Raw genomic sequence first — 7,487 nt, forward strand, 5'->3', positions numbered from 1 at the left:
AATGGACTAGAAAATATGTTAATTTTGTGCAATATTATGCCATTAGGCAATTTTCACAATTTATAAAATGCTGTTTCAAGTGACACAGCAATCAGGGCAATTGGTATGCTTTATTTTTGTGTGTTTTTTTTTTATTTATTTATTTTTCCATGATCAGCTCCTTTCTAAGTTTTTCTAGCAAAAGGACAGGAACCGATGGAAGATATCGCCTGGAAAGCCCCATTCACACACTTGACTTTAGCCTCTGTAAAGTTGTACTACTGAAGTCAGTCCATCCGATCCAAACCCAAAGTATCCAAGTACAAAAAAAAACCACATCTGAAATACTTTCCCAGAACTGGGAACACAGAAGGGTTTCTGGCCTGTTTTCCAGGAAAAAAAAAAAAAGGTACAACTATTGAGCATATCTAGCATTTTAAAAATATTCACGTCATCTCCTTTGTAATCATGTCAGTATTGTTTTAACCCACTGGATAACTTCAATGAAATTTGGCTGAGGATGCACTAAGTTTTGCAAGGTTTCGTGGAAGTAGATGACTTGGATACAAGAGGGAAGACTGTGGAGATGCCCTCACTGAGGGAAAGGCTGCAATGTGAAATCAGTGACCTCAAACAAGAGAGAACCCATCCCACACATCCAAAATGAAACCAGGCTTCCCAGCTTCCATCCTCAGAATGGGGAGTGAAAAGTGCTCACTGTTGCTGCTGACTTTTCAGTAAGACTATTATATCATACAATTTAATTACAAGTAAGTAATAAAACCAACAACAAAGAAAAGGGTGAAGAGGTTGTGTTTAAAAGCAACGTTCCAACCTGCATGTATTTTAATCTAAATGCATTCATTTCAGACTTGATGTGTTTTGATCTCAAACACAATGAAAGGGGCTTTCCAAACAGAGCCATATCAGTAACTGGAAGAAGCACCTCTGCTTTAAAACAAACCCACGCTATCATTCTCTAACTGTTGCCTGGATTTCCTAGAAAATAATCCTCTATGGTATTCAAAAAAAAAAAAAAAAAAAGAAAAAGAAATAACAAATCAAAGCAAACAAACAAGCCCCATTTCTCTATCCTTCTATCAGAGGACAATGTCTATAACCAAAAAAAAAAAAAAAAGGAAAAGCCCCTTTGAGCATGCCATTATTATTTATAATGCATGGTTGACTACAAGCATCTGTCTTCAGCATCTGAATCTCCTCTTATTTTAGGTGTTCAAGGTGGAAATGCTGAAGACAAGGCTGGTTGGCATTTTCTGTTAGCTAGTTTAATTTCCACACGAGGAATCTGATTGGTGTTGGTCATCCATACGTGCTGTGGGGAGATGAGGTGGGAGGAAGCGGAGAAAGTCCTCTAGGTCAGTGGTTACTTAAATGTCATGGAGCAAAAGAATGCAGAGAATCAGCTAAGCCACAAGGAAAAAGTCTCCAACACATGCCCAAGACACTCTTTTGGCGGGTTCTGTTCATTGTGCTAACAGAGAAAGCCCAGTGAAGGAAGTGGTAGTAGAATAACACAGAAATAGCTTTGTCACACACAGTGTCAAACAATAGTACTACTGATATTTTCTAATTTTGAAGTGGTTTATTTTAGTCTTACACTGTACTTTTAGCATAATTCCCTGTGCTTTTATATATATATATATATCTAGCTGTGAAAAAACACCGAGAAGTATCATTTCTAAACAGGCAGACAAAGGAGGCCACTGAATTGAAACGGACACACCAAAATAACCTCATCTAAAATCTGTACTTCAGTGTCTGTCAGGGTTGCTATTTAGAGCAACACAATGTGCTGATGAAAATCACTCAAGTCTTGCTACTTAGCCAGATGAAACAAAATCAGACCCTAAAATTTCACCCAAAGTCTCAGCAGTGCCACAGGGAGTGTTCATTTGGATGAAGACTACATACTGTAGCAGGTACGAGTAAAGGGTGAAATGCCTAATACTGTAAAAAATAAAAGTATTTACAGTAACAAAAAACAAAGAATCTTGTGGCAAAAGGAAGGAAAGTAACCATGCTCAAAGAATGACTTTCTTGACACCTTTCTTGATCTATGCATGCATTTTAGCCATTGGAGACCTTTCTTTGTTTTAAAGTGGCACTGTGGTAAAAACACAGTGCGAACATTCAAGATCCCAAGAATTTTAGGCATTTTAAGTGAAGCCAACATACTAAACTTTCCCAGAAGTCATTCAGTAGCCCAAAGAGGACAGATGGAGGGGAGGGCAATGCTGGTACAACATGATCTCATTGAGAAACATCACTTGGTAAGCAAGCAATTGGAGTTTGAGCTAGCTGTAGCTGACATTTGAACTTGTCTGAATGTGTTAAAAAAAATCATTTATGTTGAGTACATTACACATTTGCAAAATTCTATCCCCCTATGCCAATCTGGTACTGATCCTTATTTTATTGCACATACACTTCCCCTGTGTTTTGTATTAAATATTCATCAGTCCATTTAATTGTGTCTCATTAATCAAACCCCTCTGCAATATGTAAAAAATACATTGCAGGTGCTCCTGATAACGTGATCTGCAAAGTTACGTGGATTTAGTCATTTATCTTTGTATATTTGTCTATTTTGATCAACAAAGTTGGTATGGAGCTGATGCTATATACATGTACTTGTTGAAATGTAGCAGTGACTTAAAACAAGAGTTCCCAGCAGGAAAAACATGGTTGTAATGAGGTGGGGTCATAATAAATTCCCAATGCATAGGGGAAATCCCAACTTATTTCAGTAATTGTAGCCTCAGTGGATGGACAGTCTCACAGCATTTCTGTTCTCTAGTAAAAATAACAGAAAAAGAAATTAACGTTCTTGCTTTATATAGAGTTTCATACACATGCAAACTAGCATCCTTAAAGAAAAGGAGAACACACAAGTTCTTGTTTGTTTGCAGCTGGGGACTTTTGTTCCAATCAGCTGTGTTCTTACAGAGCACAGGAAATTCCTTGGCAATTCATGTACAACCAACGGAAGGAGATGCGTCCCGGTCTTCCCAAGCAATAATGTAATTTTTTTTTTTTTAATTACAGAAGACAATGTCAAAAAGTACCTTTGTGAAATGGCCAATTCCTGATGAGGAAAGGTCAGAAGTACTGTTGACAGTAATTGTTTTTGCTGACTCTGAGCTACAACACAGCAGGTGGAAGAGTTCTCCAGAAAGCAGTGAACCTAAGCTGTTCTGGGGGAAAAATTAGTTTTCTCATCTGATGTTAGTTTTACTGCAAGAGGTCTCATATTGACCAAGATCTGTAAACTCTCACATGCAAAGCCCATTGACTTCATTTATGTTCCCTAGTTTTCATTCCAGTCACTTCCACATGAACATATCCTCATTTTAAATAGTACAATATATGGCTGTGCTACACTCTGGCCTTCAAGAAACTACATCATTAAGTATCGTTATGCCTAAAATGTCAAATTTTCTGTATTTCTGCTAACAGAGATTTGGACTCCTCAGTGTTTACATACAAAAATATCATACAACTCTAAGCTTATTCATAGAATCATAAAATGGTTTGGGTTGGAAGGGACCTTAAAGATCACCTGGTTCCAATCCCCTGCCATGGGCAGGGACACCTTCCACTAGCCCAGGCTGCCCAAAGCCCCACACAACCTGGCCTCGAGCACTTCAGGGATGCATGGGGCACCCACAGCTTCTCTGGGCAACCTGGGCATTTACTTTTTGATTCAGTTGACTCATTCAGAACTTTGATTGAAACAAAAAATTAAGCAGCTAAAAACGTGTCACACAGATCATCTGAATAATGGTACCATGACTTACTTTTCAACCAAATTTCTTTTACAAATGTCATTATATAAAGTGGTCAAAAAAAACTTTAACCCCATTTTTGTTCTCTCAACTAATTCTACTACTTTATACAGAGATAAAATAACTAATATAAGAAACAAAGAATCTATGTAAAATGTCTATCTTTCTTTCTGGTGCATAGTAGCTTCAAAACTAAAGTGCATTTTGAGTCAGACTGAAACATGAGAAGAGCTGACAGAGAACTCAGTGCTCTCAGGAAAGAATTGGCTTCCATGAAAGAAACCAAAACCATATCACAGAATTACTATGCCCACAGGCTGGCTGAGAGAGAGAGACAACCTTAGAAAAAAGATCACATCATGTCTGTACTTTCAGTAACTCTGACTACAGCTACTGAAAGCTAGCAGTAGGTTTGTATGTTGTCATTCTCCACAGAGAAAGCTCTTGACAGAGACGGTGTTATTTGAATATCATTTGAATTATGCCCTTCCTCCCATACCTTGCTAGATGCAAAGAGGCTCAATAGTGCATTTTCCGTGATCCACACAAGACAGCTTCTTGATTGTTACAGCTCTAAATAAAATGGCAGGTAATAAGGATGGGGCAGGTACTATCATGTGAATGCTGAAGCCTTTTAAAGATCTATTCATGTCCTTTCTTCACACTTCCCTAGCACTGTTTTATTTTAACGCAAAAGTCTTCTCTGCTCCTTGTTTGTTGGTCATGCTGTTAACCAAAATTACACCCACCAGCAGTTGATTTGGGCCACTCTTTCCACCCCCAGCCAGGGTATTGATACAAATAAATCCACAAGCATCAGCTTTTGACTTTAGCTGTCTTACCTCATATCAAGATCTTTGTCTGAAGTTCTATAAATCTTACATAAAGTGCAGGAAGGCTTCTAATAAAGCTATCAGCTACGTGAAAGGACTGGTAAAAAGCAAGAAAATAAGCACGTGCTTGCCTTTAGTTAGCAAGTTTCTAAGCATACAGAATGTCTAGCCACAAAGCTAATAAGAAGCAGACAGGCTGCAGTAAACTCATACCCTTATTTCATAATAATTTCATCCCTGTAAGAAGTCTACTTGAAATAGTTACAGTTATAGTCCAAGAAGCATGCTCAAGGGTTACATTACTTGATATTGATCGCACAGTTATTCTTCAAGAGTCTGGTATTGAGCTCCATATGGTACAGGATCTCATTTTTCAGCTACATACTAGCTGGTCAAATTCTGCAGTGTGAGAGAACGTTGTCAAATCAGACATTTGCCTCAATCTGAATTTTTGCTTTCCCCTGTTGCAAGGCAACTCCTGTTTCAGGAATGTACCTTTTGAGAAGCCAGGAAAGCCTGCCAAAAACTGATCAACCAAAAGCCTCAAAAAACCCCCTACGCCTCATGTTGGTATATTGGTGAATGTATTTGATTTTCAGTAGGGAGATCTGTAACAAACTCCTTCTCTAAGCATTCTTAAGCCTCTCGTTGCTCCCAAGGTCACCTGTAGCACATCTTAACATTGTTTTCCCATCTGGGGTTTCGGAAGCAAAACTGGACGTTATAGTAATTTCTCCTCACAAGGATATGATCAGGAACTGAAACTAAGATGAAGACTGTCTCCTTTGCTTTCAGACAGAATCTATCGAAGGGATGAAAAAAAAAGACTACAAGAAACTCACAACTGGGACTGGAGAGGAAGACATCTGATGAGGGAAGCTTGGACTGACTGGATACTGTGAATAAAAACCATGTTAGAAGGAGTGGATATGCAAATAAATTTTAATAATAGCATTTATTAACTTCTGAGCACCAGATTTAACATTTCAATGGTGTTCTTTGTACTGCACTCTTTGTGTTTTATTCGATTCCCTGGTTCATTAAAACAAACCCATCAGATCCGGTTTTCATCATTTTTGGAAGATGCTACTCAACCAAAAACAGACTCGAAACAGCAAGTATACTAAGGCACTCAACAATTTCCAGTCTAAACTTTTGGCAGAAGATGCTAAAAAAAAACTTCAGTGTAAAGTACTTAATAGAGCGAGAGATCCAAGCATAGGGCAGAAACAAAGTGAGAGGTAAAAGAGGTTTTTGCGGAGCCTTGTCATTTCACAAATTTCTACTTTCAGATATTTTGCATGTGTGAACTGTCAGGCAGGTCTTTTGTAGCCAGGTTCATTTACTGCAGCAAAGCATTTAACCCATGAAGTTCATCTGTAAGTCAGTGAACAGCTCCCAAATAAACTAGCTCTTTCAGAATGAAGCACTATTCTGCCATTTACTGGAAATTACTTATGATCTTACTGTGCTCCCAATATCAACTGATTTTTTACTTTGGGAATAAATACACCCTTTCAGAAGATTACTGATATTATGAGCATCTTTCTTCCTTCTGATAACAAGAAGCTCTGCTCACATTTACACAAACACAAATCCAGACAAACTCTAGGGAATTCAGAGTAACTCTGGATCTATACCACTAGAAAGAAAAAGAATGTTACTCAGTACAAGATAATAAGAAGACAAGGCCCAACTTTTCCTTGTTAAATGCTATTTGTGCAAATCTTCTACATTTGTTCACTCATGCATTTGTAATGTTATTGCTGCAACTGAAAAGCACTCTGTATATGTCTAGGAAGTAAAACAGGGAAACTGAAAAAGCACCAAAGCTTCCAATTGTATTTATCCTAATTCAAAATCGAAAATAAAATTGCTTGGGAAAGACTAGCCATGTGGTTAAACCACAGGAGTGGGAGTGATTAGTTCCCAGTTCCATCACAGACTTTCAGGGTAACAGCTCTTTTCTTGGTAATCTGGTTCTCCTCATCTAAAAGCTGAAAAAGTTTATCTATTAACAGAGAAAAAAAAAAAGTTTTCCTCTGCTGAAGCAAAGGAAAGAAGTTAGGGAAATATTAAATATTTTTTTGTGAAAGAAAAAGTGAATAGGAAGATTTTCAGGATCATTTTTTTTTTTTCCAGAGTGTTTTAAAGATTGAGCATCTAAACACTGAAATTCTGGGCTCTTATTTTCTTCTTCTTAGCAGCATGGTTTTGTTCTGCACAAACCAATGCAATACACCAGCAAAAGTGGAAAGCCACGTCCTTACATTTGGTCTGACATTACCCAGGAAATTTGTGAAATCGAGGGTTTTAACAGAGAAAAGAAGGGGCACAGTTTCTCTTGTGTTTTCAGATTTGACACACACTGAGAACAAACTGGGCTGTGAAAACACGAGTTCTAGAAAGATGAAAGACCCCAAATCAAAGTTTACAAATCACTCAAAAAGCAAGCTCAGGCCACATGCAAATGTTTCACCTGGGGGTTGTGGAGACATCTGGAGATGTAATTCCTTGACCTGCTGATAACTACACAGAATGATAAATCAGCACTACACTCATTCTAGATTCAGTATTAATTCTTGAAATGTACTGACAGCAAGAAACGCCTGATCCTAAGACATCACTAAAACTACCTCACAATAATCCAAGGGGAGGCAAACAAACAAAGTAACACTGATGGCAGTCTAATGCTGCTGTCAAGAAGCAGATGGAGCTCCATTTTAAAGGCTGAACTCCACTTTTCTGTTAAAACAAGTAACTGATGCATTATTTACTGTGCCATATTTAATTAAGCAAAGCTGGATTTCCCAACTTATGAATCAGGGTTATATGCAGTCAGAAAGAGGAACTAAACTTCCAGCTTTAC

The sequence above is a fragment of the Anas acuta genome, chromosome 22 (assembly GCF_963932015.1).
Source record: "Anas acuta chromosome 22, bAnaAcu1.1, whole genome shotgun sequence".
NCBI classification, from domain to species: Eukaryota; Metazoa; Chordata; class Aves; order Anseriformes; family Anatidae; genus Anas; species Anas acuta.